Source organism: Meleagris gallopavo, chromosome 3, assembly GCF_000146605.3.
Source record: "Meleagris gallopavo isolate NT-WF06-2002-E0010 breed Aviagen turkey brand Nicholas breeding stock chromosome 3, Turkey_5.1, whole genome shotgun sequence".
Classification (NCBI taxonomy): Eukaryota; Metazoa; Chordata; class Aves; order Galliformes; family Phasianidae; genus Meleagris; species Meleagris gallopavo.
The window spans coordinates 81,942,146-81,961,214 of NC_015013.2; the positions used below are offsets into that span (position 1 = coordinate 81,942,146).

Genomic DNA, 19,069 nt, shown 5'->3' on the forward strand with positions numbered 1-19,069 from the left:
ACAAGTAGCTTATTCTAATCATAGGGATACCTTTTAAACTGCTCCCTAAACTTGGGAATAGCAGCAGCACATAATAAAGTCACGCAGAGAATGGAAAGGGTACTCAGTTGTATAATACTAGCAATCTAAAGTTTCTTTTCAGAGGCACATTCATTCACATTAATTGAACACAGAATAATAGTCTAGAAGTTTAAGCATTAGTTTGAAATTTGGGAAACTGAAAGGATATCTGCAAATATGATGCCTAAACACAATAAATTCATCTCATCTGTAATCAAATGTAAAGCAATACAGTAGCAGCAAGAACAGTAGTGGTTTTCAGGGGCTAGTCTGAATTTTTAGGAGAACCAAGCTTTGGTCCTTTGCTTCTATCAGTGTAGAATGAAAATAACAGCTGTTCCCTCCTGTCAGACAGATGTTGAAACGATGAAATTATTAATGATTTGAAGTGCTTAGATTTTATAGGTACTCTGATAGACATGTGTCCAACCTACCCTTCCTTGCCATATAGTTTGCTGTACCAGTCAATCAGGTTCCTTCCTGTACCTTAGTGGTAGTGGTAGTGATGGAAATAGCAATTTACTGCTGTTTCCAAAACTGTCCTCATAACCAAAAGGATGAAGAACTTAAGCCACTGTACTGGACTTTTGTTGCAAGGTTTTGGTAGCAAAGGGCTGCGGGGTTGTCCTCTATGAGCAGAGTCCAGCACTGCCCAACATCAGATCAGATCCACCTCCAGCTGCTCTAACAGGGACCTGCTTCCAGGCAGAGCTGAGCTATGAGCAACACCGGTTCTGTCTCTGGAAGAATAGATTTTAAAAAGAGAAAAAACTGCTGCACAACAGCAACCAGGAGAGAGGAATGAGAAACTGTGTCTCTTTTGCCCAGAATGCTAATTGGTGAGTGATCACCTGCCCTTATCTCAACCCACAAGCCTTTTTTCATCATGCTTTTGTCCCCATTTTGCTGAGAAGGTGGAGTGAGAGAGTGCCATGGCAGTGCTGAGCAGTCTACTGGTGTTCAACCACCAAAGCTATACATTTAATGGTATAAATTTCAGATCTACAGATCAATGCATAGTTGTCAATTTTTTTTCTCATGGTCTTCTAGGAAAAGAAGCATAGCTATTACCTTCATCTCACAAATTGGGAGCCAAAGTCTAGAGATATTACTTCTCAAATATATATTCCTGTTTAAAATATCTGATAAAGAATTCCAGACACAGATTAGAACCCATGAATAACAAATCTTGTGAGCTCTCCTATTCATCTAATTATCTCCCATCTAATTATACTGCTGTATAATTAGATAAAACATGATGCTGTCATTGAGGAAATAGAGCATAGCAATAATACCAAGAAAGAGTATCAGAAACAATAACAATTATAGATATACTTTTCCATGCCTGGAAATTAACTGCAACTTTGCAATAATATTCAAATTTAGGGAAAACAAGGGGACCCTTAGCAGTGTCACTCTGGTATCATGAATTCCAAATATTAGAAAAGCAGTGTTACTGTCCAGAGGTGTCTGACATACAAAAAAACGTTCCTCAAAGTTTTTTGTTTTTTTTTTCTTTTGGATGATCTTCTGGTTCTGCCCATGCATTGTACTCTTAGTCTTGCTGTGCAGTGAACTAAGAGGCCACAAAGTCTTCATAATACAGGGTGAAATGCTGAATCTGAAATTCTTTTCCAGTTGTGGGGAAATGAAAAGAACTTTGCCTTATTGGTGTTGTGGACTTGTACTTAGAATAAATTTAGTTATTCTTGGTATGGCACATTTCCTTTTGTTTATCCCTCCCAACCATTTTAAAATAGCTTTCTAAGTCTCATAGAATCTCTCAATACGTGCTATTTAAAAACAGATTCTTCCTTTACACAGGCTTAAGAGCTACTTCTTGATGACACATCATTGTCCTGGGTTTCTTTGTAAATGCACCCATCTTCACAAAGGCAGTAATTCTGCTCCAGTGCTGTTTATAACGGGGTGTTCATTGCTAAACTAGGACAAAGACCTATTTTCTGGATCAGCTCTACGAGCTCTTCTCTCATGCCATGAACACAATCATTTACTTAGCTCTGAGGACTTGAATCCCAAATATTTTTAACAAGAAACATATTCCCAGAAACATGGCTTTTATTGTTTGTCCATCATGAAACACATCTACTATATTGCTCTGTTATGTCCTTCGTAAAGACATCCAAGTTCCTCAGATGGTGTCCAGCACAAGTTCCACATGGTGTCCAGCACAAGTTCCAGCCCAGACTCCAAAAGAAGTAGATACATATCTGTGCCATCTACTGTACCTGTGAAAGATTGAGGCAACTTCTTACAGAGTCTGAAGCAAAATATTAATCTGTTCTTTCTGATATGAAACTGACCAAGGCCTTCATTTACCCTCTTGACTTTACTCTCTTGAGCCACTGGGACAAATGCACACATAGCAAATGCTTTGGAAGATCACTTCAGGTCCTTAAAGGATAGTATGAGTACTGCCAAACAGACAAAAAACATTTCAGTAGATTGAGACCAGAAGATTAAGATGAATCTGGTTTAAATACTCCAGCATATGAATGTGTACTTGCTAACCTAAGCAAGAACCTAATTGAATTAGACATTTTCAAATAAATCTTGGGCTTGATGAAGTTGATGCTAGACTACTCGGTGAGCAAGCAGACTTTGATTAGCTCAGACCAGACCATGACCATGACCATCTTAGATTCATATCTGCTTTAAAAGGAAGAAATAATTTTAAAAAGCCTCTTTTCTGTGTCCACTGTAGCTATGGGAAGGAGTACCACATTTTAAATACTGAAAGAAAATATAGGTTAGAAGTCACAAAATATTTCTGTATCTGGAGCCCTGGGATAATTTAAACAGCTGACCACACAATCCAGGGAAAGTCACGATGTTACTGGATCTCAGCAAAACAAAACAAAACAAAACAAAACAAAACAAAACAAAACAAAGGAAGAAATCAAACTGTAGAAGACACTGATCACACTCTGGAATAATCTCTTGCAATATTTAATTTAATTCCAACTTTAGGATACCTTAAACACAGAATCCCATTTCTGGTCCTTAATAAACAGTCACGCCAGTGTAATAAACACCTCAGCATTTTCAGTAGTCACCCACACCTCCGCATACAGAAGTTGCTGCTGCACAGGCCACTGGGAAAATGGCAAGTAAATACTATAAACAAACTCAATTTAATTTTATAATTCCCAAGTGATGTGTATATTCGGGGTCCAAGTGCATTCCCCTTCCAGGTGCATTCTGTCTCCGGAATCCAACTGAGTCTTTGAACCAAGTGGAGACCTTACCTTTTCCTTGTTTTTTCTTTCCTCTGTTGCTGTCTGTTAAGTATTAGCCCATGACCTTTCACTGATTGGCTTCAATTAAGGCCATAGATTTCCTCTTCCTGAACCAAAGTCAGGTTACAGTGCAAGAATAATAAAGGCAAAATGACTATGTTGCAGTTCTCCATCTAGTCCTCAGCACTTGGAGTTAAATCTTATTTGGGACTTCCACTTCTCCAGGGCCTCAGAATACAAACTTGCTAGTAGCTTTTAGAAATCTCCAGTATTTCTCTGCACAAACATTTCTCATAGTTTGAGCAAGATTGTCCACCTTATGGATTCCTTGTCTAATAAGGAGTTTTAAAGTTTATGGCCTTTACGTACCTAGTATCATTGGAGATTCACTGGATTTCTTGGCAATGCCAAGAAAATCCAGGTGGGATCAGAGGTCTGGACCAGCTGTTGGAAGAAAAATAATCAAACTGTTCTTCGTTTAGAAAATGCTCCTTTGCTAATAATTATTCTTTTCCACTAAATCCCACAATTTTCATCAATTTACTACATAAACATATTTCCCTCAGGGAAAGTTCTCCTTACTTGGAAGAATATATCTTATTCCAGAATCTAGTTTATTCTCTTGTCACTGATATCACCTTTTCAAAAGAGTTTTTATTGTTCTTTCTTTTCTATTTTTATTGTAGTCCCATTCTTCCTGACAGCATATATCTTCTGATAATCATAGTATTCAGCCTAAATAAGAACAAATATTTGGACTATAGCAATATATGTAGAGAAAATGCTCATCCACTGAAACGTATGTCAAGATTAGAATTTCATGAGTATTTTTGCCATGTAGATGTCAAAACCAAATCCTGTTTTTTTATATATATAGTACTATATATATAAATAAATATATACTGAAGTTCAAGTATTATGCATCAAGTACTCTTTGGAAATGTAAGATAGAAACCTAAATGCCTTTTATAAAGGTTTCCTTCACCAATTCAGAAAGAAGCAGCACATATAGGGTCTCAATCATTCTTTATTTAGGTGTCACTCTCAATACGTCTTTATGAAGAAGGTAGGCTTACAGCATAAAACACCACCATGCAGACTTCCTGCAATGATGAAGACTGACCCAAGAATCACATTTCAGGGCCAAGGGCTGAAGAATTTCATTCATTCTCAAAAGATTCTTGCTCCTTCTAACTGAAGGGCAGCAAAGTTTATACAAATTTCTCAAGTTGAAAGGCACGAGACATCACAAGCGTCAATCTGCATCTGACAACTACTGACATAACCAAAAGCTCTTAGGAAAACAAATCAAACAAATAATGGTTATTTGGAAAAGTGATTTAACTTGATCTTGCTGCACTGTAAAAATTGGAATATGTCCAAGTTGCTAGGGGTATGGTGTGTTCCACAATCTCTCTTTTATGGGGCACAATCAACTTATCAAAAATGATCCCGACTAATTATTTATAATACAGGTTTTCAGATGGTGTTGGTTTTCCCCCAGTTTGACAAGCAGCCAACACCTATATTGCTTCCATCCACTACCAGGCTTCCTCTGCAGAGGGGACTTCATACTGTTTCGAACAGAGGAGATGAAGCAGCTTCTCGTGAACTCAGGAAAGGCCAGCCTGTTTTAGAACATCCATCTGCTTCACTTTAAACATTTCATCCAGGAAAATTTAAAATCTGTCATGAAATTTATGACGTCCTGCTGGACAAATGTTTTCCTTTGCTTCATATGGCACCGACTACTGTAATATAACAAAGTGGAAATTGCTTTTCAGAGAAACATGTAGAGATTTATCAGAGATATCTCATTTAGTAACATTCCAGTGAGATAGGGTCAGTCTCTCATATTTAAGAGGCATGAAGGTTTTAAATTATAAGTTAATCCATTATGAAGTTGTTGTTAAAGGCTTTTTGGAAATGAAGTATCTGTATTGTACACAAAACAGGAAATTAGGAAAACGTTAATTTCGATTCTATGTGCACCTTGTAAGAAGAATTGAAAATTCAGTGCTAAAGAGGTACAACTATTTCTGGTACCTACGGAACACGCATATCAGGGAACTACTGAACTTCAGCTGCAGGAATCTTATTTTCTTCTACAGACCAATGATCCAGCAAATAACCACACAGAGTAGGAAATCCAGGGACCTTGTGTAACTTCAAGTGACAAAACTCTGTGCAGTGGAGGAGATCCTTGCACTGACTGCAGTTATCTCAGCCAGTTTTGCTGACTGGCCTGCTCTTCCATGTGCTGGCAGGTTGCTGAATGATTAAATCCTGAGTTTCCGTATTAGCTGAGAATACATTGCTAGGAAAAGAGGAAAACAGAGGGGCCACTGCCCTTGAGTGTAAAAGAGGAGCACTAATTGGGCACGAGGATGGGAAAAGCAAAGGAGAGACGCTACTTTGATAGGGAAGTAGTTGGGCTTGTTATTAAGTTCAAATCTTTAATAGCCCACTAATTCTTTTGAGACTGCTGCCTGCTTTGTAATTGCTTTTAAAATCTCTATGTTCCCCTGCCTATCAGAGCAAGACCGACCTGCCAGAGCCATTCTTCCCAGTGCACAAGCAGGTTCAGCAGTTTTATCAGTTCTTTCTGTAACACCAAATTAAAAAAGAGCAAAGCTGGTTCAGTGGCTCTGAGGACAAGCAGCACAGTATGACTTGCCTCTGCAAAGAGGATACTCTCTCCCTTCCTAAAACAAGTCAGCCTCATCCCTAAAAGTGGTCAGGAAGAGTCCTTGGCCAAGGCACTGCCGTCCACTCTTACCAAGAGCAGAACAAAGCTCTTCTGATCACAACGGGAGCAGGTAAAAGGGATAGTGGCATACAGATCTCAAACCGCAGTTTAGGAGAGGCAGAGGCTGAGCTACACTAACTCAACACGCAATGTTGAAACTCTTCCGGGGTACTCATGGAGCCTCAACGTGTCTCAGGACATGTATTACAGGGTCTGGAGTGCCACCTTCTGGTACAGCACCCTGTCACATACCCAGCGCGAGTGCAAGATGCAGCAAATGTGGAGAGTGTCCCCATTGGGCTCCTGCCGCTTTGCTGGTCCTGCCTGGGCACAAAATGACTCCCCGGAAATCTCATCCCCTTGAGCCTTCGTGGTGCCTGTATGCTGACACAACAGAGAACAAGTCTCAGACACTCTAGAACTGAAAGAAAGTACTTGCCTTGTCTGCTCAGGCTCGCACCATTGGCAGAGGTGTCAAAGAAATAACTGTGCAGTAAACTAAAGAAATTTCCCCATCAGTGAAAGCCAAGAAGAAACCAAGTATCAAATATATTCAGAGGAGAACACTATTTGAAATATATAATATAAACATTTCTCTAGATTTCGTACAAAAGTTGTAGAATTCCATCCATGCTCTGTGCACAGTTCATTTATGAAAATGAACTCGTACAGTTCTGTGTTGTGTGTGAACTCTTCAGCAGTGTACTACTAGGAGCGCTGACTGCATGTAATCATCTCCCTAACAATACTACATCCAGCAATGATCCTAGCAATCCATAGTTCATGTAATGTGAACGGTATGTACCACACACAGCTTCTGAAAGAATGGGAAAAAAAATTCACCACAGAGAAAGATGAGCAATGACAAAAAGGCAAATCAACATGGACATTTCCTCGAACACTCTGTCTTCCAACCACTGTTCTGAGGAACAAGCCAAATGCAAATTGGCACATACAATTTCAGTTCCTGATCTGGATCAATTTTATGCCAACACAAGGATCTCTAAATATATTTTCACCTACTTCTGATGCAACTGTTTATTATCTGTGTGGTGATTCACTCTTCTCCATCCTGCCCCACCCCAAGCTGTCCATGCAGACTGAACCCTGACACCCAGAACTTTGCTTCCTATTACATTCTGGGAGTTCAGATATGTGGCACAATTTGCTAGGGATCACAGGAACCAGGAACCTGTTACTGGAGCTTCCTGTTGCAGCTGATTTACAGAGAGGACCATGAACACAGAGTAGATGGATGCTAAAAGCTCTGGTTTTGCTCCTAAGAGCACTCGGCTCATCTCTTGACTCTCCCACTCTGTCACATGCTGGTCAAGTCACTGAAGGTAGCATTTGTCTCCTCACATGTAAGAGAATCACATACCTTCCAGCTAGTTTTGATTCTGAAAGGGTGATACACACAGACGCACAGGGTGGCTCTACTCCTTCTCACCATGACCTCTGGGAGGATATACAGCACCAGACTGTAAGGCAACTCACCTGTGGGTATCTGCAACCAGCTGAGGTGAATCTCACTTTACTTATCCTTTCCCCTTCTATCTTGGGAGAAAAATCATAGAATAATAGAATATCATGAATTGAAGTGGGTCATCGAGTCCAACACCTCGGTCCTCATTCTTTCCTTTGTCTTTTCCAGCTAGCTGCAGGAGCAGGAGTATCTGTAAGCATGCTCATATAAACAGAGACAGACACCAAGAGACACTTCACCAACAGAAGGCAAATAACCAAGGGTATGCTCTTCACTTAAATGCTTTTCTTTAAACCCTTTGCTGAACTTGCTTGAATAAAACTTGTAAGTGCTGCATAACATTCTGAGTTTGACAAAGCTGAGCTTCATTAACTTTTGGAAACTAATATCTTCCATTAATTTACAGGAAATCACCCAAAAAAAAAAGAGCCAAGGCCATCTCATAAAACCTATAAAATTTTGTACATCTTGTTTGTCTGTTGAGGGAAAACAGTAGAATTGCTACCACCACCCCAGCAAATGGTCCGACTTCCAGAACTCCTCCAGAAAAGGCATGCTGACTGCTTATAAAAATATGCTAACCTCAGATCCATATCACATCTTGTCTGTGTGAAAACACAGAAACCTTCACCAGAGGCCCAGATCTGCAGAACACTGAAGGCTTTTGCCATCTCTCTGGAAGCTGATTAGATTCTGGGAAATAACTAAAGCTTCCAGCGACACAGTGAATTACTCCCACTGCCTTTTCCCTCGTGTCTTTTCAACATCCATAACTTTCTGCAAACTTTGAAAATCTTCCACTTTCCACAATAACAAACTCATTTGTCTATCTCTCCTCCAACTGAATTTCTGCAGGCTGTGTTTGCTGTGTTTGCCTTGAACTTTAACAATCAAGCATTGGATGGTCCTGTAGCAAAATGAAGCACATCTCGTTTGCTTTGTCCAGCTGCATCAGTGGGTCTAAGGTCAGACATTTCCTGTCTTTTTAGATGGAGTAGAGAGCTATTCATCACAATGGCATCCATTTTAATAATTAGCCCATAACTTCACAGCATTACACAAAATTTCTTACCTAGTAATAAAAGCTCAACAGAGTTCAGTAGCACCTCTTCTTACCAGCAACATAAAGATAGATTTATCTTAGTATTTTGAGCCAGTACCCTTATGTTTTCCTACTGCAGGCAACTATACAAACACCAGCCCACCCTAGAGAAACTTAGGGAATGCTGGAAACCTTGCAGCCTTTCACGGTGCTTCAGCACAATGCTGTTTCACTCAGCCCTTTCTGTCATTCGATACAGGGTAAATATCCAGCGCTCAGTGGCCTCCACACCATTTCCACCTGTGTGGCAGGCCAGTGCTCGCCTGCTGGTTTGTAACACAAAACATGTGGGAATACTGAGAGTCTCAAGAGGTCTGTCTTACACTTCCTGTTCTTTATTTACCTTTCTGCGTTCAGTTTGTTTTTCCATTTATATTTAGCACAGATAAAAGCGGGGTAACCGAGCTCATGTGTCTTTGTGAAATAATGGGAAGAGCTGGATGCAGAAGCCATCAAAGGGCAGGATGTGGCACCTCCACCCCTGAACAAAGAACAGAACTTTGAGCCAGCTTTGAACCATAACACATACAATCAAGTACTTTTTCCCAAACTCCTTAAGCAGGTGAAAATCTCTTTCTCAGGTTGAATAGATTTGTTATTTACAGTCAAAGTGTTGGGAAGGGCATAATTAGGAGATAGCTTTGATCACACCATGCAAAACCCAGCTCTTAGGGCCATGCAATTGCAAGGTGCCCCTTTCCCAGAATGCAAGGCAAAGATACCTCCTAGCCTCTCATCTGTTCATTCAGAGACAGGATCAGGGTGATCTCTAGCTCAGCCTGCCCAAATGGAGTTTGATAGGACCATTAAAGGGTCTTTGTGTGATTGCATAGTCCGGGTGCTCACTGCTTCCTGACTCTATCCACTTGAAAGGCTGTACTACCTTCCGCCAAGCTCTGTTTCCTCCATCATATCAGCCCCAGATGATGAACAGACAAGATGAAAAGCCTGGAGGCTTGGAAAGGTAGCACAAGGACCTGTACATTTAAAAATGTACTTAGTATGTTAGCACAGCTCCGTTCGTAGCTCCTGCTAAAAGACAACATGCGCACCATACTCGCTGGGACACTCATAAGAAAAATCATAGGTGTCTAAAACTCCAAAATGAGTAGGTTACTATTTTTAAAAATCATGTCTTAGATAACTCTTCAGACAAGCTCTAAAAGTACCGTAGTACCAGTACAGGGGTTGGAACCAGGATGTCATCATATGGCATAGAAATGACTAGGGGCTGCAGATCAGAAGTGAGAACAACAGCCCCCACAGCAATGCTTCCCCTGGTATACATCATCTTCTGATGTATGTCTATTATCACAAAAATTAAGTGTATTTTTTATAACATAGTTTGGTGCATTGGCCATAATCATATCAAGAAAAACTCCATTTTGTCTCGATTTTATTTCTTTATGTAAGACTGGGATTATGAGACATTAATCAATGAAGGTACTTTGTTAGACGAGGCACAAAGGTGAACGCACAGAGAAGGATGATCATTAGCTTATAGCCAAGCATGAGACAATATAGGCTGTGACAAATCCAGGCAAAAATGATGGGATAGTACATTGCAACAATAACAAACCATGCCCAGAATTAACTATGCGCACAGCACTAGGGCTTTCCTTCACCTCTATATCACTTTTAAAGAAGCAAATACTTTTCAGGAAGTTGCTGATTTCTGACAAATAACCTCAGGACTTCATCATCTTGAACAAAAAATAATGACCTAGACTATGCCCCAAGTAAAAAAGATGACTGTGCACCTGTAGGAAACAAAATATCTTTATCCCCAAAATAAAGATGTGAAAAGATTCAGGACTTTGTGAGAAAGCCCTCTACAACATAAAGAGACTCAGAATCTGATTAACACAGCAACTAATTTACCCCACAAGCCCTTGTGCAGGTTTTTACCAAATAGAAATGCGTATCTATATTGAGATTTGTCCACTAATTTAAGCTTTATTTTGAGATTTTTGGCAACATCTTTGGCGCTTTTATTTTGATGATTGTCACTCAAAGACACGACCACCTGCAGTGACCTGAAGTACGTTTGATAGGGGATTTATTTTGAGCCCATCCCTGCTCTTACTATCACCAGAAGTTGTTTTATGGTGTTTCAGGAACAGAGCAGAATAGAGCTTTTTAGAAGATGCATGTAGGTTTTCCCTCAGACTCTGACCGCAGCTTTCCTTTATTAGGGACAGGAGGGAAATGTGTTAAACCTTATAGCCCCAGTATAAATTGTAGGGGTCTGACTCTGCCTTCTGGGCAAGGCCTCCAGTGGAAGGCGGAGTGCAGCTAGCATCTTTCTGGGGTGGGTAGACAACCCACAGATAGTAGGATTTATAGTACATGGTGGGACCTATGACTTTGATTTCTAGGTACAATAGTTTTACTCCAGGAATCCCAATGCAAGAGATAATCCACATTCATGGCCTCTGAGAAGTTCTGCTCATGCTGCAGTTCCCCACATGTGAGCCAGGGCTGGCACAGTGACTTCTCAGGAAAGCTTCATAAAGTGGAGTGGAAGATGGGGCTGTGGGGATTTGCTTTGAGCCCCTGAGCCACAGTACACTTGGCTCAGGTCAATGACTCCTCCTAGTCAATGTTAAAGTCATTCATGATTTTTTTGTCTTAAACAATAAAAGTAAAGTTTTATGTGTCCAGAAAGGGTAATAAAAATGTAATGGACGCTCTGAGAGCCTAAATCAAAATCCACCGAAGACAGTGTAAGGGGTTTTGTAGTTTCCACAGACTTTCAATCATGCCTTCTTTACTTCGGTGTTTTTTCAAAAGACCTTTCCGGCTATCAAGGAGGAAAAACCCTTCTTTTTTTAAGACAACATTCTGTGCCTCTCCATGAAGTGTTTGCCATAGTGCTCTTTAGAACAAGGTATAAAAAATAATTCCTTCTTAATATAAAATGTAGCAGTATCTTAAGTCAGAGCATCAAAATACTGAACTAACATTACTATGGCACTTTTGGGGTGAAAATCAGATTGAACCCCATGGGAAGAAAAGCTGTAAGGGAAGGAGAAAATTCTTTAATGACAAAAGCCACTTGTAAGCAGGAATGTTTGCATGATATTGTGTAGGTTATTCTATCTTCTTTTTTAATGTCACACACAAAAATCTCTGCAGACTTAAGAGAAACAAAACGGCTCATGGATATGTTCATGTCAGACTGAGTTACCCAACTGACTGCTACTGACACTCTTTGTTAAGACTGTTTGTAAGTACTTTGAACCAAAGCCTCCTTTACTGTACATAGAAAAGCTTCTTTCAGATACCTTTCAGTCAGACTATCCTTTCAAAGTAAGAAAAATCCTTTTTTGCAAACATCACTGCATGTTTAGCTATTGATTTCTAAAAGAAATAAGACACATGAGAAAAACTGTACCTTTGAGGATTACACTCTTCAATTGGGTGGAGCTGCTAAATTAATAATTGAGCAGAACTGGATATTACCAATGTGTTTCTCTATTCAGACAGTCTCACCTTGCTGCAGCCCAGATATTTTCAAGCAGAGCTGGAATTTCACAGGCTTTTGCAAAGAAGTGAAGCAGTAATCAGTTTTTAATAAAAAGTAATGAAGGAAAGGTGCCTACAGACTCTTTCAGAAGGGCTTCCTGGCCAAGAGGACACAATAAGGCATGCAGTTCCAAAATGTGTCTTTGTCAGGACCATTGTTTTTTCCTATTACTACATATACTGCAGAATTTCTCTTATGCACAAGTTGTGCACAGATTACAGCTTTCTCCTTATGACTCTGACAGAACATAATCATAGAATCCTAAAATGGCTTAAATTGACATTACGGATCACCTAATTCCAATCCCCTGCCATGGGCAGGGCTGCCACCCATCAGATCAGGCTGCCCAGGACTCCCTCCAACCTGCTCTTAAACATCTCTGGGGATGGGATATCCTCAAGTTCTTTGGGCAACCTGTTCCAGAGAAGCTGTTAGTGTTAGTTAGCTTTTCTTTACTTATTCACTATTATTTGTATTGCATTCCTCTAGGTCAAGAAAATCTAGTGTTAACAAGTTTATGATTAAATCTAACACTGGTGTAAATAATTGGGATCAGCCCCAGCATCTGACCCAGTCTTGAGTCCATGACTCTGGCTGGCAGCCTTCAAAAGGAGCATTCCCTTTTCTTTAGGAGATGTCTCAGTTTATTCTTTAAAGCTGGGTTTAGTGGGGCAGCTTTCCAGTCTGTGTGGCTTCCCTTCCAGACCTTTTTCAAAACAGCCCTTTAGTCTCTTGCTCTGTGGTTTCTTTCACATTTGAGACAAGCACTATTCTAAAACCCGCATGTTAGGATCTGGGATTAAAAATAGCCGCTGCAGATGGGTGAGCATGAAGTAGCCATTCATTGCAAACAATGGCCACACCGGAGCCTGTGCCAAGTTCTCAGCCCTGCAAAGCAGTGCAGGCCCATTGACAGGCGCAGTGCTGGACCACAGCTTGTCCTGGACACTCTCAGTCCTTTTGTGTCTTCCCATCTAACTTGCAAAATTTGCAGAGTACATCTGCTCTTCCAGAGGAGATCCACAGCACATCCAGAACTGCCACAGGGGCTTGTGTTCAGTAACCACCAGCAAATGTCTAGATTAAGCTCCTACAGTCAGCACTAAACACCAAACTGTAATAGGCATAATCTGATACTGCAGGGTATTTCACAAGATCCCTGTGAAAATCTGCAATGTACTATTACATATAAATTAGTTCCAGCAAATGTAGAGAAGCACCTATAATTACTAGGAGTTGATATGCAAAAGAAAAGAATTCCTTCCTCCAGATTGTCCATAAATACTTGTTTGAGGTTGCAAATCCTTTAACACACCTTGAACCCCTCAATTTTCATCAGAGTTGTTTCAAAGCAATACTTACCTGTTTGTGCTCTATGTACATCCCATCCCTATGTATCTATGCCCCATACCTTGACCAGGTTTCACTCCCTTTCTCCCCATTACCTCTCTCTACTTCCTATTTCAGAAATCATTAACTCTTCAATACACCTCTGTCCCACAATCTGAGACACCGTGGCTATGAATTTTTTTGCTATTGTAGAATTTAAAACAGTTATACAACTCTGCAAAGCCAGAATAATCATAATTATATATTCATTTATTATAAAATCATAATTACCTTGTTAATTATTATTAATAATATTATTGATTGTTATTAATTAGATATCATAATTATATAATCATTATAGATTCATTTTACACACAAGCTAAAGCAACAAGAAAAAGTCCAGTTAGGCTAAAAGGTAAAGTGGAGAAGCCGCATCAAACCCTTTGCTTGATAGGGTTCACTGGCTTCATTACTGTTTGGTAGGGTACCACTGGCTTCATTAAGTGCAAGATCAAATCTCAGGTACTAAGTAGGTAAATCAGGTAGCCTGAGATTCCAACCTTCTGAACAGCGAACAAGTCCTACTGAGAACATAGACTGTTGAGAGCTCAGCCAGAGTCAAACTTAAAACCTTCTTGATCAGTTTCACACCATTTGACTTGACCTAGTTGTTTATATGCCTAAATAAAAAATTTGTAGATGTGTGCATATGTATAATATATATATATGGATATATATTATATATATATTCACGTAATCGTTCATGTTGGTTTTCACAATTTTTGACACAGGAATAACATAAGTGAAGAGAAATTAGATTTTCTTTTAATTTAGTTGTGATATTGATCCTTCACACAGAGAATTTTTCTCTCTGTCTGATTCTTTTCCAGTATTCAAAGACCTCAGAAAGCTAAATATTGGGATACTGCAGAAGAAGCAAGTTTAAGTGATGTGTAATTTCTCCAGTGTAAAAGAACAAATTATTCTTGTAAAGCTTGTTGTCTTAGAATTACAGAAATTCTGACCTGAGGGAACCTATGGTGGTCCTTAATCCAGCACTCCTTTCAAAGCACTGTTGTCACCAATGTCAGGTCAGGTGTGTTATGGCTTTGTCTAATCAGTGCTTCAAATCATCCAAAGACAGTGACTCCCCATATACTCATTCCAATGTTGCACTGACCTCATTTCTTTTTGCTCATGCTCAATCTGAACTTCCCCAAAAGCAATTACTGGCATTGCCCGCTGTTATTCCTTCTGCCATATTGGAGAGCAGTTTGGCTCCATCATGACTGGGAGGGTGGTCAGGCACTGGAAGAGGATTCCTGGGGCAATGTCATGGCACCAAGCTTGCTGGAGTTCAAGGAGCATTTGGACAATGCTCTCTGTAGGCGTTCGGGAAACTTTGGAATGTTATGGGACAGAACCTCCCCTGGCACGTCAGTAGTAGACAAGAGTAGGAAAGAGAGGCGGTCCACCTGATTCAGCAACCCACGAATGTTTGTATAACTTGGGCTAACCAAACAGGAAGGCAGGATTTCTGTTTAGCCTTACAGTCTGCAGCCTCGCCCTTCAGAACCTGCCTAATCGGAATCCCACTCAATTATTCTCGGGACTCCGAGATATTTGAGAAATATGTTACCAATCTTACATACTGCGAGAAATTTTACTATTCAGAGGCTAACATGTCCCAGTGCCTTATTCAGTCCCTTAACATGACGCTCCCTTGGACCCCTCCGGGGTTGCAACTGTTGGGGTCTGAAGGGGTGAGCAATGGTACCCAGTTCAATTCTCAGGAAACATGTGTTGGATTCGCAGGGTTTGGGGTGGACAGACAACTATCGGACCCCATGATTAAGTGGCACTTCCTTGGGGAGGATAGCCCCTATCAGTCGTTAAGTTTTACCCTCGTCAACCCAAGGGATTCAAAAACATTTTCTTGGCAAGGGCTATATTGTGGGTACACTTGGAATCAAACAAAAGTAGGTTTCCCCAACCCTAACAACTGCACCCAAATTACATAAACAACATCTAGTATAAGTGCACCACCTGCGGCCCCCGCCGTAGAGTATGCAAAGTGACAAACTGGGAATGCTGTTGTAACATTACCCGACAATGGGAACAATAGGGACAGGGGTACCCCTACCGATTGGGAGAGTCTCGTAGGTGGGGGGAGACACTATGGATGAATGACAATAAGGCATTACCCCCAGGGGTGTTCCTGATATGTGGAGATCGGGCTTGGCAAGGAATTCCCCGCAGAGCGGTTGGGGGACCGTGTTATCTGGGGAGACTTACCATCTTGTCCCCGAATCTCTCAGAGTGGTTAAAAATATCGAATTCGAATGTGGGGGGTAGGCACAAAATATCAATACAGCACCTGACCGAGGACTGTGGGGACAAGGTCCGGTTATGGGGCGCTATGGCGCGTATTTTTGCCTCCATAATAGCCCCTATCGGAACAGCACAGGCATTAAAGGAGATCGAACGATTAGCGTGCTGGTCGGTAAAGCAAGCCAATGTGACTTCACAGCTACTGACAGAACTGCTGATGGGTGTGGATGGAATACGACACGCAGTGCTGTATACAGAGCTGCTATAGGCCTTTGTTACTAGCCCAGGGACATGGATGCCAGGAATTCGAAGGAATGTGCTGTTTCAACTTGTGCGATCATTCGGAGTCCGTGAACAAGAAACTACAATGGTTGAAGTCACATGCCGAGAAGATATCAATACAAGAAGACCCATTCACAGAATGGCTGCAGGGGTTGTTTAGGAACTGGGGCTCCTGGCTGATTCCCATAGTTAAAGGACTTGGTTTAGCCTTAGTCGCTAATAATCGTAGCTTCTGTACCCTGCTTTATAAATTGTATCCAGAGACCAGAGATGTTTGCAGATAAACTATAACTTGTAGGCGTTGTGAGCTATACGGGATGTAACGGGGCAAGGCTTTCCTGCCATGGGGAGGGGGAGATGTAGGCATTCGAGAAACTTCTGAATGTTACAGGACAGAACCTCTCCTGGCACGTCAGTAGTAGATAAGAGTAGGTGACACCCAAGAGAGGCGGTAACGAAGTAGAGACACTATAAGTAGAAGTGTAGGATGCAATAAAATCGCCATTTTCCAGCATGCCACATTGAGTTTGGTTGTGCTGTTATTGGCACCTGAGCCATGATAAGCCAGGTTCGCTGAGAAGAGCCACATCATCGGTATCCGATGCAACAGCTCTCACAGCCTTAAGGTCTGACTTTTGAGTAGTCTTGTATGGAGCCAAGATTTGGAACCAATGATCCTTATGGGTCCCTTCCAACTGGGAACATTCTATGATTCTGTAATTCTATGATCTGTGTAATTCTCATTGAGCAGCTTTTGGCTGATCACCTGAAGCCACCTCTTCACAAGAGCATGGATTCTCATGGGTTGCAGCTGCCACTCAAAACTACCCTGGGTGTTCTACACTGCAGTAGAGCCTCTTGAACAGAAGACCTTACAGCTGAGTATCTGGTGATAAACAAAGAGAGACAGACAGGCTCTTCATCTTGGTCAAGTTATCTCTACTGGAGCCCAGAACTTACTCCCTTCTTTGTTGAACTTTGTAAGTTTTCTGTTAAGCCAATTTTCAAAATTCTTCAAAGTCCTTCAGAATCGAATATTTCCATTTAGCGCATTGATTCCTCCTTTTAATTTAGTTCTCTCTCCATATCCACTAAGAATGTGCTTCCCTCCTCATGCCTCCATATTCACTAAGAATGTGCTCTCCCTCCTCATGCATTGCTGAAAATAGACCAATGTTGATGTCAATATGAATCCCTGAGCTATTACTGTCACCCCTCTGGGATTGGTGCTTCACTTCTTACTCGCTAAGTGGACTTCAGGCCCTTTGATCTTAGAGCTCTATACAATTTTCAACTCACCTAATAGTTTATTTTTCCAGGTGGAAGAAGGTAGAGTGTGCTTTACCTTTGCCTCGTTCTCTCTGAAGCTTTTCTTCCAGCCAGAGTAAAAGAGGGTTTACAGAAATATGATGCTCTGTATTTTAATCAAGTTCACTAGTTTCCAGAATCCCAGAATTGAAGAATTTTAAAGATAAGGGCATGGTGAAAATTGATACTTTTGTCACCGCATTAAGTTGCATCCACTGAGGTTGTCTTGGAAGCTTTGAGTAAAGCTGTGAAACATCTTTTACATTTTACATAAACAAGGGAGCTGGCAACTCAGAGACTAAGAAGAGCCAATTCTCTTGGCCCCACAAGCTACGCAGCAGCAGCCTAGCGTGGCTGGGAGCCATCAGGCACAAACCACCATACGCAGCTCCGCAGAAGTCAGACCTCTGGAAAGAGGTCATAGGAGGAGGCACCAGGACCCTGTTGGAGACCCACCACTCTATTACAGAGCAGAGCTGGCTTCCAGCTGGCTTCCAGGGGGACCTGGCAGCATCTCACTTCAATTAAGTAATTTTCTGATTTTGCTGTTGAAATCCTTCCCCCTCATTTTTAACCAATAGCTCCATTCACTCAACTTCACTTTTACAATGAGATAATAAATTTCTGGGGGGAAAGCCATGTATTTCAGTCTCTACTGCACTAAGCATAAAAATGAAATAACAGTGCGTGACTGTTCTTTAGTGGCTTTTAAATTGTTAGGAAATGAGAACTCCGTGAGCAGGTAGAGTGCGGGGTTTTGATGACAACTTATGAATCAGACAACACACAAAGGAAACAAAGGGAAAGAGAAAATTATCTTCCTAATTTGTTCACAAACAGATTGTCAAAATGTGCTCCTGCTGAAAGCAATTATTTTAACATTGAAATGACTAGGTACAAACCTGGTTCAATTGTGAACTGATGGCATGTGAACCCCTGTGAGATGTAAGATGGAGAACAGTACCAAGGAACCAGCACAGTGTGTGTCCCAGAGCCACCATCCAGGTGAAGGCAAATGAATCATCACAGAATCACATCGTAGAATGGCTCAGGCTGGAGGGGGCTTTAAAGACCATCTAACCCCTATGCCATTGGCAAACTTGTCACTCAGCAGATTGGACTCCCGGGGCCCCACCCTGGCCTTGAACACCTCCAGGAATGGAGCATCCACAACTTCATTAGTACATGCATTTGTACCTGCTCACATAAGCAAGCTTCCAAAAAAGAAATTCCCAAAACAGCAGTTAGTCCCTGAAGACATTGGTTCTCAAAGCAAATTGATTGAATTCAGAACATTTTAATTTCTCTGCAACTCCAGTATAATGACAGGGTACATTGGCCCTATACTGTGGCTGGAAACAGTGCTCTGAAGAACAAAGATGGCCTTGAGAGATCATAGATTTTTAAAAGAAAAAATGAGCAGAAAAACAAAAACTCTTTTAAGGGTGTGGCTGCTAATCTTTGATATGAAAAAGAGAAATTTCCCAGGGGTAGCACCACTTCCTACAGAACCTGAGGATTCTGTAAGTGATTTCATCAACCTAGGATTACAGGAAGGGAGGACCCTTCATCTCTTTCCATCAGTGATTAAACCTTCCCTGAGCTGACATGGGTCTGCTATGGGCAGTGGCTG

General features: G+C 41.1%; 1 long non-coding RNA gene across 1 annotated transcript; it reads right to left on the reverse strand.

Annotated features, from left to right (window-relative positions):
• Positions 1-2,121: 2,121 nt before the first annotated feature.
• LOC116216487 lies at positions 2,122-16,035 on the reverse strand. The gene is made up of 2 exons (XR_004159322.1): positions 15,811-16,035; positions 2,122-2,309 (listed from the first exon to the last, which is right to left on the reverse strand). It is a non-coding gene; the product is annotated as an uncharacterized LOC116216487 (long non-coding RNA).
• Between the last annotated feature and the right edge of the window lie 3,034 nt (positions 16,036-19,069).